Source organism: Echinops telfairi, unplaced genomic scaffold, assembly GCF_000313985.2.
Source record: "Echinops telfairi isolate 266 unplaced genomic scaffold, ASM31398v2 ScPeMD7_5592;HRSCAF=6446, whole genome shotgun sequence".
In the NCBI taxonomy this organism is placed as follows: domain Eukaryota; kingdom Metazoa; phylum Chordata; class Mammalia; order Afrosoricida; family Tenrecidae; genus Echinops; species Echinops telfairi.
The window spans coordinates 3,845,255-3,857,045 of record NW_022109491.1 but is presented as its reverse complement, the minus strand read 5'-3'; the positions used below and the strand labels follow the sequence as shown (position 1 = coordinate 3,857,045).

Genomic DNA, 11,791 nt, shown 5'->3' with positions numbered 1-11,791 from the left:
TGGGGCGCGAGCCCGCGCGCTCCCTGCTTGGGCTCTTCCCCCGCCCCGCCTCGCGCGCACGCGCCCGGGCACAGCCCCCTCCCCCGCCATCCGGCTTAACGTGGCCTGCGCGCGCCCAGGCTTTTCCAGTGACAGGTACGGGGGAGGGGGCGTGAGGGAAGTGCGCAGGCGCAGCTCCAGGCCTCTTTCTTCCTTGCCGCCTCCCCCTCCCTCGCAAGGTGTGCCCGCGCAAAGGGAGGGGCTGGCGGCCCGAACTCCTGGGTCATCCAAAATTACAAACAAGCAAAAACCCCAGTACACGCGTTCGGGTAGGCTAGAGGGCAGCTATGTACAGAAACAACATTTTTTTCAGCTGTGAGATAACAAGATTAAAATGTTTTAAATCAGTACCCGCTAATGCTATCCTTAAATTGTGATTTTTTTTTGTTGTTGTCGTTGTTTTCCCCCTAAAGGGTTGGGTTTGCCCTGTTCCTTTAATTTGGGATTTCTCAACTTGGTTTCAATTCCGAAAATCCAACTGATTTTGATAGAAATCCATCTGAATGAAATCGAGCTTAAGGTGTGGACTGAAAAAAAATCAGAACTAGCCTCTTCCTCGCTCCTCCCCTAGTCTAACCCATTTATAGTTTTTCCAACTGTTCCTGTCTCCACCACACACACAAAATTGTTTTCATGGCCCCCATTTTAGGTCAGCCACGAGGAGGAGGAGTCTCAGAAACAACAATCCTGTCCACAAGTTTTTCCCCCCCAAATGGGAACCGATGCAAATGGGGAACAGCTAGGCAAGTCACGGGCGGGGGAATAAAGATGACCGTGTATTTTCGTCTTGGCCTTGGGTGCATCCAGAGAGGTATTTTAAACATACACTTCACCGATCGAGGGGGCGGGGCCTATCCAAACAATCCGGCGCTGTGGCCGCGGCAGTCCATCCGCCCTCCTTAAATGGGGGAAAGGAATTTGAGGACGAGCTCCTTCGCTAGGGGCAAGATGTTGCTAAATGGGGTGTTTTGCTGTCTTTTCACATAGAACTACCAACCACATCTGGTCGGGTTAGTCTTTTTTTTTTTTAAGTGAATCAATTACTTACTCACACTTAATTAATTAGCAGATTCTTCAGCCAGCACTTTTTGTTGTTTTGGTTTTTTCACTGATTATTGATCGGAGTACTAGCGTTCCTTTTCCCGAGAGTTCTCACTCCCTCTCTGTATACATAGTCTTACATATATCCACCCACCTCCTAAAATGCGGCCCCAAAACACACTTCAGACACCAGAAACCTCATTTCACTTATGGAAACGCAGGGAGGAGGAGGGAGGGCAGAAAACAAAGCACTGAACCGGAGGGACCGGGCTGGGCCGGCCCAGAGTCAGGGTAGCCTCGCTCTACATGTTAATGGATAACCTTTGAACTCTGGAACCTTGAATGCTGTCAACACAATGGCGCCGAAAGTTGGAAAGCCTAGTGTCAAAAATTGGGCCGAAAGAAACATCCAAACTTTTCCGTTGGACTAGGGAAAGTCAAATGTTTTGACAAATACTCGGTCCACAAAGAACTATAAAGCGCCTGGCTCCCTGGCCCTGTCGCCACCCAATTGTTTTCTCAGCACTCATAGAAGGTGGTGCCTTTCTCCCCTCTGACACACAAAGCTCCCACTTCGTCAGCAGCACAGTATCACACGGTTTGTGACTGCCCCACACACACACACACACACAAATTAAAACCCTTATTCTGCTGTGGCTTTTACAATCGCAAGTTAGTTGAAGACACTGCTGAGTTTTTCTGGGTGAACATTACGTTTGAGGAAAGAAACACAAAGAGCCTTCTTTCTGGCGACGAGCCAAGAGAACTGGGAAATGGTTGCAAAATTCGGCCAGTGAGTGGCTGCCGCGTTGGGAATACTACACGCGAGTGTTTAGGGGGACCGGAGCCAGCTGGACACACCCCAGGGGCGGCTGGGCGCCTGGTCCTTCCCGGGGGGTGGGGGTGGGGGGTCCTCCCACGTGGAAGGAGCCCTTTGAGAAGGCAGGTGTGGTTCAAGAATAAAAACAAGCTCCCCAAACTAACTGGGGTGCCTGGCAGGCGCAGGGAGGGCCTGGCGTTACTGGCGCGCACAAGGCAGGCAGGGGGCAAGAGCGCAGAGCCGGGGCGCTCCTAGCACTCGGCCCACCCCCAAGAGACGGCCAGTCCCTAAAGGCTTCGGGTGCTAGAGAGAGGCGCCCAAACAAATGTGCGTGGACGGAGGGGCTGAGAAAGCCCCACTTTGCTGCCTTTAACGAGCCAAGAAATCGGCAGCCCCTCGTTTCTCACGATTCTGCTCATGCGCTTCCAAACCCAGTTGTACGGACCTGTCTCCGCGGGGCTGACCTTTTGCCCATCCTGGCACCGCTGCCCCACCTGCGTCACGGCGCCCCTAATTAACACCCTCCGCGCACGAAAGTGGAAGGAGCGAGCCCTTCACAGGGATTTCTTTCCCATTTGGCTCTAAGTCCACAGAGCAGAGACAGAGACAGAGAGACACTCTCCTAGACTTAAGCGTTCAGTGTTGGGGGCGCGGGGGGGCGCGAAGAGATGGCAAAGGATGATAAAGTGGAGGCCAAGCTACCGCCAGCGTGTGCCCACTACGAGCGGGCATCAGAGAGCGAGTCGGGGCTCCGCACCCTTCCCTCTGCGTGGACCACACAAGGCCGAGCCCTCACCAACCTCCGCCATCCGAGTCCACTCGGACTCCCGTGAAAACGCGCAAATGACCTACCAACCTGGAAGGGCGGCGGCCTGGGGCCGGCGGACGAAGGACGGGCGCGGGGCTCCACTCGGCGGGTCCAGCCGGGCCACAGGGTGCCGGGGAGACCGGCAGGCAGGGCCGTTCACAAACCGCGAGCCACCCTGAAGACGGCTCCGTTTAAAGCGGGTTTTAATGCAATCATGCGGTGATTGGACGAGCCAGGCTGGATGGCATCAAGCGCCGTTAAGCCCTTCATCCCATTGACACACTTGATGCGTGCCTTATCAAAGTGCCCTTCCAACGTATGGCACCGCTTACGATATCCGAAAGGAGGCCTGGCGGCGCCGTAGCGGAGAAGCTGGCCAGCGGTCGGCTAGAACTGGCTGGAACCAGCGGGCCACTGAGCCAAAGCGCGGTGTAGCGTCCACTTGGACGATTCCGGCCGGGGAACCCTTGGGGTCAGCTCTACTCTGTCCCCAGGATCGCTGCGCGGGGATCAGCGGGTGGCAGTAGGTTACTGTTTTTTCAGCATCTTTAACCCAATTTTTCTACAAACTTTTTGAAGCCCCTTCAGTAAGTAACCTGATGGCTTTCCATAGTTGCCTTTCCCCAAAATGGTCACAGATACACTTCCTTAAAATGCCCTGTGAGCACTTTTTTCTCTAAAGCCATTTTATTGGGAGCTAATTCAGATAAGAGCACCTCTTAAAGGCTTTCTAACCTCACTTGATCATCCAAATGGGGAGTTTGGGGTGAAATCAAAAGGGGATGGTGACAGTAATTTCCTAAAATCCCTAAGACCATTCCCTCAAACCAAAACCTCCAAGTCACTCCATTCCATTCCCATCCCCTACCCACTACAGGCACACCGTCCATCCATCGCCTCATATCATCTCAACCTCAGTACCTCACCTTTGCCCACTTCATCTCCAGTACAGTGGGTTCACACACTGCTTGTTCTATTCTGGTCTCTACTCAGAAGCCCTAGAGATCCATTCAACATGAATGAATTGCATCACAGCCCTACTCAATGGCTTCCACTGGTTTCTGGAAAAAGAACAAACTCCCGGGTCATGATCCTTCCCCTGGGTCACCTTTCCAACCTCAGGTCCTGGCTGGCTCTGAACCTTCTAGGCTTCCACCACTAAGCCCTCTCTCTGACCGGCAGCACCTGAGACATGCGGGTTCCCCTGCCAACTTAGTCCTCAGAGAAAGGCTTAGCCTCCTCTCTGGGACACAACTTCCCCGACTACGTCGTCACTAAATTCTTCAGGTAGAGACTGAAGGGCAGGTGGCTGCTGTGCTGTGTGCATTCTCCACAGCAGCCACAAAGACCCAGTACATGATTTTTAAAAGGATCTCTCCCATCACTTGGGCTCACAGACTCCAGTTCCACCTCTTGAGAGCTGCGTAATCCAAGGCATTTTATGTATTCACCTACCTGGGTTTCCCTGCCCTTATCTGTAAAGAGGAAGAGAGGAATTCTCTGGGGGAGGGGAGCCTCTGGAGAATTCAATGAGACAACCTGGGCAAAGCTTCTAGGCCCAGAAGGGTGGTTCCAGCCACCAGGCCCTCCATGGAAGCCTGCTTCCATAAAGATTTACAGCCTTCTTCAGGAACAGTAATGGGAGTACCAATACCACGAGGGTAGGGAGAAAAGGGGAACTGACTACAAGGACGTAGCATGCCCCGCCCCCAGGGGGCTGCACAACAGAAATGTGGGTGAAGGGAGACAGCAGATGGTCTAAGATATGAATATAATTTATCAGGGATCCACCAGAGTGAGGGAGGGAGGGAAAAACAAGGAGCTATTACTAAGGGTTCAAGCAGGAACAAAATTCTTAAAAATGATGATGGCACCATATGTACAAATGTGTTTGATACACTTGATGTATTAAGTGTATGGATGTTTATGTAAGAGCAAACAATAAAGCGATTTATTCATAAACATAATAACTTAATACAATAAAAGGTAATGGAAATTTTTTTTAAAAAATTTACAGCCTTGCAAACCCTATGGGGCAGTTCTGACCTGTCCTACAGGGTTGCTATGAGTCAGGAGTCACGTATCCACAATGAGTTTGGTTTAAGTTAGTAACTGAGTGACTTCTAGAAATGGGCCCCAAGCCTTAGGCACTGTTATGGATCGAATTGTGCCACCCTCACCTTACCCCACCCCGACGCGCGTGCACACACAAAAGCGTCAAATTGTCAGGTTGACTGGGCCATGATTTTCAGTATTGGGAATTTATGCTCCTCCGCGTGTGATCTGCGACAGCCTCAGAATGCAGCAGGATCATCACGTGACAGGACACAATCTCCTGGTTTGGGTGGTATTTTTGAATCAATCTCTTGAGGGATTAAGCAAACAGGAGTTCGCAAGATAGAATTTTGCAAGATCAAGGACTTATTGTATGTACAAATCTCATTTTCCAACAACACAGACAGGTGAGTATCACATGGGCTCCCCAGATGGCATATTCGGGAATAATACTGGCTGCATCTGCAGGAGAGATGCTGAAGAAGAAACTGAGGATCATCCGCCAAAACAAGGCCGGGGACTGACTATGTACCAGATCCTCAATTGCTTAGGATGCAAGTTCACTGAAGCTGAATAAATGAGAACAAGCCCGCAAAAGCCAAGACACAACCTGAGTCTATCCACCTGAATGTCGAACACCATCTCAAGAACAGATTTGCTACCTTAACCCAAAGACCAGAGGAGCTGTGGGATGACATCAAGAACATCACTCATCACTCACTGCCATCATCCAGTCAATCATGACTCACAGCAACCCGAAATGACAGACAGAACTGCCCCTGTGGGTTTCCAAGACTGTAACTCTTTACAGTAGTAAAGCCTCATCTTCTTCCTCGGAGTAGCTGGTAGTTTCAAACTGCTGACCTTGTGGTTAGCAGCCCATGTGTAACCTCTGTGCCACCAGGACCCCACAACATCATACATGAAGAGGACAGAAAATGATTAAAAGCCAGGAAACAGGAAAGATAGAAAAGACCAAAGGGGAGATCAGAAGACACTCTGAAACCTGCTTTTGAATGCAGAGTAGCTAAGGCAAATGGAAGAAATGATGAAACAGAAGAGTTGGACAGAAAAGTCGAGAGCAGCTTGAGAAGACAAAGTATAATGAATGTACGAAGACATGGGGCTAGAAAACCGAAAGGGAAGAACATGCTCGGCATCTCTCCCAGATGAAAGAAAAGCTCAAGCTTCAAGTTGTGATACTGAGGGATTCTCTGAGCAAAATAGCCAATGATGCAGGAAGCATCAAAAGATGATTAAAGAATACAAAGTCACTGTACCAAAAAGAATTCGTCAACATTCCGCCATTTCAAGAAGTAGCATGTGAACCAGTGATCCAGAACCAATGGTACTGAAAGAAGTCCAAGCTGCACTGAAGACAAGTAGCAAGAAGCAGAGCTCCAGAAACAGAGAATATGAACTAAAATGGTCCAACAAACTGGCGTAGCACCGGAAACACTCAGTCTATGCCAGGAAATTTGGAAGCCAGCTTACTAGTCTAACCAATTGGATGAGATCCATACTTGTGCCCATCCAAAAAAAGGGTGACAGAACGTGGAAATGATCAAACAATATTATTAATAGCACATGCAAGTAAAACTTTGCTGAAGATCATTCAGAAATTGTTGCGGCAGCATTATCAATAGGGAGATGCCAGAAATTCAGGTCAGATTCAGAAAAGGACGTGGTACAGAGGCTGGATCTTAGTGCAAAGCAGCGAATTCCAGGAAGATGGTTATGTGTTTTGTTCTGTTGTTTTGAACTAGGCAAAAGGTATTCAAGTATGTGAATCATGCACTATGGGGACTGTTTTAAACAATGAGAATTCCAGAACACATAACTGTGTTCTTTTGGAACCTGTACAGAGACCAAGAAGCAGTCACTCGATTCGAACTGAGCTCGGAGGTCCTGCCTGGTTTAAAATCAGGAAGAGCGCCAGCCCTCTCAGGCTATCGGCAGTCAGCTCTGGTACAGATTACAGCTTTGTCCTATAGTCACACTATGCGTCAGAACCTACTCAGTGCAGTAAGCTTGGCTAGTTGATTTAGCCTTTTGCTTTTGGGGGGGGCAAAGGAGCAGAAACTTCTAAGTCGGGTGGCAAGCCACATGAAGCTGGGGAGCAGAAACCAGGCAGCGGCAACAGGTGAGGAAGGCCTACGGCTTGGGTAAATTAGTGCAGGGAGCCAGGTGTGTCTAGAGCCATGGGTGAGGCTCGGAGGCAAGAAATCCGGCCGGGACACTGATTGGGGATGGGCTCTGGTTGTGGTGCCTGGCTGATGCCTGAGTCTTCAATCCTATTTCATTTGACATCTGCAGTGCTTAATACAGTTGATCTCTACCTCGAAACCCTTCCTTCCCTGGCCTTTGGGGACTTGGTCCCCCTGGTTTCCCTTTGTCTCCCCTTCCCTGCTCCCTTCCTTGACCTCTACACTCCCAAGGTGGGCCTCCTCGTCATCCCCTGCTATGGTGTCCTCGTGGTGACATCATTCAGTCCAATGGGCTCAAAATGCCACCCCGTCTGTCAAAGTCACCATCACTTCCCCGCTTCCCCCATCCTGACCCTCCCGCTGCCGGTCCTCGGTGCCTAAAACTTACTAACTGGGTGCTCCCGAGTATGCGTAGATGTCCAGAAAGGCATTCTGAACTTCCCCCACCGTTCTACACCGCTGATGCAGAGTTAACACCGTGGCACTGGGCGAAGCCTCCAGGAAGGGAACATGGGTGGAAAGGAAAGAGGAGGTTGGGAGAAGGGCGGGCGGGCTGGCTCGTGATGGAGTGGGAATCCCTGCCAGGTACCCCCACCCCAGTTCAAAGACCCTGGCACAGCCAGACTCCTGACACAGCACAGCATGATCTGTTCCTAGCCTGGCTTTGCTCCCACCAGCTACTCAACTCAATGGAGGGTCGTAGTCTCTGCTGGAACTTAAGATGCATACGAAACAAAACAGCTCAAACACTGGAACCACTGCTGTTGCAAAAGGCATATAAGGACAATAGACAAGCGTAAGTGAACGATGACTCGTGGAAGTCAGTAGCAAGGACAAGGGGACCAAACTTCAGGACTTTGGGCTCATCCCTGATACTTCTCTGCTCTCCCTTGGATGCTCTGCTCGGGAGCTGCACTGGCCAGGCCTGCGGGTCAGTGTCACGAGCACACACCGTAGATGCCCCCTGAACACTGGATGAAGGATAAGCAATGGAGCACAAATTGGCCAGGCACTTCGGTGACACCCATTGCCTCTCCCGGCTCCTGTGCAGCGGGGACTTTCCGTCTCACCTGAAAGGCAGACAGATCAGACCAACCAAGGCCCACCTACAGACCTTCGCCATTCAGCCATTCCCCACCTGCCAGGGAGACCGCGGTAAGGAAAAGGACGGCTGGGCCAGGGTTTCAGAACTTGCCTTCAGGTGGAAAAGCAAGTCATCTGGTCTCCTCCCCAGCAGCTACACTGATCCTTTCAAAGTCAAATCCACTCATGTGTCTGACTTAAAAAACCAGTCCTGTAGGCCTTTCTCCCACGGCAGGCTAGAACCTCCAGTCTCGAGGTTAGCAGTGGCCCTCACTAATAACCACACCAGTGGGGACGTGGATTGTATCACAGCCCAGCCTCAACTGATAACCGGTGGAGCAAAGACAGAATTCCTGACAACGCGCCAGGCAAGTTCCGGTAGGCCCTGCTGAGACTCTGGGTCTCCGTCCAAGGACACCTGAAAGGGCCGAAGGGAAGGGAAGGGAGGAGAACTGAAAGAATTCTGGAACTTCACGTAAGCATTTCTTCCTCAGAGGCCGTCTCAGTCACCCCGTGACACCCAGGGGAAGGTGGGGCTCTTTTGTGCCAAGCAGACCTTTCCTTCTCTGCTGAGCTGCCTCGGAACAGCTTCATCTTCCCCTATCAGTCCGTCAGTTAGCGTGGCCTTTCTAGTCTTAAAAGGGGAGGACGGAGCGCAGGGTGGTTAAGCAACCTGTTTACAGTCACACGGCTAAGTCTGTTTCTCTGACTCCGAGGCGCCATCAAAGTGGGGTAAAAGGAAGACGGTGTCAAATAGTCCATGTAGAAAAAGGTTTGGAGACTGATTGTGGTATCAATTGTACATTCTACTTGACGTGACTGACATTTGGAAGGAAACATGTATTAAACCCCAACTAATAATAAAAAAAAAATTTTTAAGGAAAAAAAAAAGTGACTTTCTGTTTGTCGCTTTCTTTCACAGTGCGTTCTCCTTGCTGCGGAGCGCACGCTCGTGAACACGCACCCAGCACCTACCCCACGGGGTCTGCGTGTTCCAATCAGCAGCATGGTGAGCCTGAGTGGTTCCTCTGAGCTGTCCCTCCCCCACGGACACAAACTCACTGCCCCCAGGGGATCCTGTCTACTCTTTGGAGCTGCTACTGTCCCTTGGATCCCGGGGAGATGGGTCTGGAAAAGGTGATCCAGACTTCCTGGCACCGATCTCCAGAGCGCTCAGCAGTCAGCCGTGTGCTGTGCATAAGCTCTGGGGGGAAGGTGAGACCGCCTCCCCCCCTCCCCCCTGGAACAGCCATATTTCATCTGGCTGCCCTGAGGCTCCTCCATCTCTCAGGCACCACACCCTTTCCTTCTTGGTAGACCAGTGTGTGGGCCTTCTCCAATAGACAGGAAACCTCTGAAAGAATGTGGGAAGGGGAATTATGTACATTTATGTCCCTACAGCAATTAATGGGGTGCTTTTTTAAAATCCCCCCGCCCAGCTGGGAGGGTATATGCTTGCCAAATTCAACTGTAGTGGTCTGGGCATTAACCGCCCATGCCTGTTCTTCTCCTTAGATCTCTCCTGGCTAAGCGGTGTTCAAATCCTAGCGATCCTGTCCCTCTCAGAATTTCTCAAATCCACCCTGGGCTGCATAGACCCAGCTGTGGTTGATTTGTGTGCGTGTGACCTTTGTAGTAATCTCCTGGAGCTACCTCCTTCCTGGGCCACACAGCCTCACCCCACCCACCCCCACCCCCACCCCGACCCCCAGCCCTACTAACAGCTAGGCTGCTGTCGGTGTGAACAGTTTACCCAGATCAGCAGCAGCTCCCGCCCAGCTCGCATCCCTCGGCCCCATTCATTTGCTAAATATGTATTGACCTTTGTGCAATGCCCTCCCTGGCTGGGCTGACAATTAGGGAGAAACAAAGCAAAGAGAGTTGCTGCCCCTCTTAGAGGATATATTTTGGCAAAAGAAACAGACATCGCACAGAGGAGAACATAACTAAATAGACAAGCATGAAATTACAGCCTCGCCTCTGTGGAAGCAATCTCTCAGGTGCAGAAAGGAAACACACAAGATGTTCTAGACAGCATTGTTTACAACTGCCAAAATCACAGGCACCCAGAGCAGGCTCCACCTGAATTCTGACTCCTGGAGAGGGGTGGGAAAGGGCCAAAGAGACCTTCAGGGACACGTGGCGAGGTCATCCGGATACATTTCGAAGTGCAGAGAGAGGGGGAAAATCTAGCGCAAACAGCAATGCCTGGGGAGGAGGAGGAGGGAAGATGAGAAGCTGGTATCAAGGGCTCAAGTAGAAAGAAAATGTTTTGAAAATGATGATGGCAACAAATGTGCAAATGTGCTAGGCACAGTGGATGGATGGAGATAAGAGCTGTACAAGCCCAATAAAATTATTTTTTAAAAGCCTGTTTAAAAACACATATATGGATTGGGATAACAGTTGTATGAGCCCCTAATAAAATGTTAAAAAAAAATAAAATAAAATAAAAACACATCTATAAATCTATTTCCTAAAGGAAATTTAGGTATCTGTGTATAATGTATATGAATGTATATGCATGTATGCATTCTGATTTCCAGAATCAAGTATTTTTGGTGTGGGGTTGCCCAACCTTTTATTCATGTATTTGCATGGGTTTTCCTTATGGGACTGTGCGTGAGTGCGTGCATGCATGCGTGCGTGTGTGCGTACACACATATATACACACACATATACAGATCTCTAGATGAGGGAGGGAAAGTCAAAAAGTACTGATACAGCAGGACAAAAACCTTATTCAACAAAAACAGCCAAGTGTGAAGCTACTGTGTTTCAACATAGCCTCCGTCTCTGTTTATACATTTCTGCCAGCGATGCTTCCCTCTTGCTCAGCCTTACTCCACACGGGCACCGTCAGAGGGCTCAGATCATGTTCCTTTTTAATGTTCTGTGAGTTCGGGGAACAAAAAGAAGTCTAGAGGGCCAAGATCCGGGCTGCGGGGTGGCAGGGAGAAGTACGCTTTCCTCATGAAATTGCCAGAGGGCAGCCCTTGCCACCCTCGAGAGTGATGGGGTGGCATTGCTGCAATGGGGGAAAATCCACATACAACTTTCCTGACCTCTTCTTATTGATACAGTTTTCCGTGTTCTGAAAACACGTTCCCAATAAGCTCCTGTGATCACCCGTGTGTCTTTCGAGGACACCCCTTGGGGATCCTAAAAAGCAGGCACCGTAGTTGTCTGAGCAGACCTCTCAGCCTAAAAGAGGCCTGCCTGGCCCAGCAGTGCTCAGGAGCCTCTGTTGTGATAGGACCTTTTTTAGTTTTCCTTTCTTTTAAGGCACCCCAACGAAATGCAGACCCTACATATAAAGGGGCCTCAAAAGTGTGTGGGAAAAGCCCTATCTTTCCATTTTCCCATGAAGCGCCCCCACCTCCCCGCCACCCCCCCACCCCCCAGTCATGTAACTGAGAGAAGTCCCCAGCCATTTTCTGACAGCAGACTGGTTTTAACTGGAATAAACCTGTGCACAAACTGAGTCATACACTGTAGCAATACTTTCTGACTTAGCCTCCTGTGTATGGCTTGAGCCCTGTGAACCCCCCACCTGGGTTTAGCATGAGCCTGTTTCCAACAGCAGACCAGAGGCCCCTGGGTGCCCCCACCCATCAGCAGTCTCAGCAGATGCCCTGAAAGGCACTTTTTGGTGGGCCTTTTTTTTTTTTTTTTTTTTTTCTGGAAGGCCCCTAGCATTACCTAGCCAACTTATTACAGAGCGGATCTCCAGCCATC

At 50.4% G+C, this 11,791-nt stretch overlaps 1 protein-coding gene across 1 annotated transcript in view; it reads right to left on the bottom strand.

Moving 5' to 3' along the window:
- ZNF217 (zinc finger protein 217) overlaps positions 1 to 11,791 on the bottom strand; it is a 39,406-nt gene that overhangs the window by 23,046 nt on the left and 4,569 nt on the right. The window lies entirely within an intron of this gene.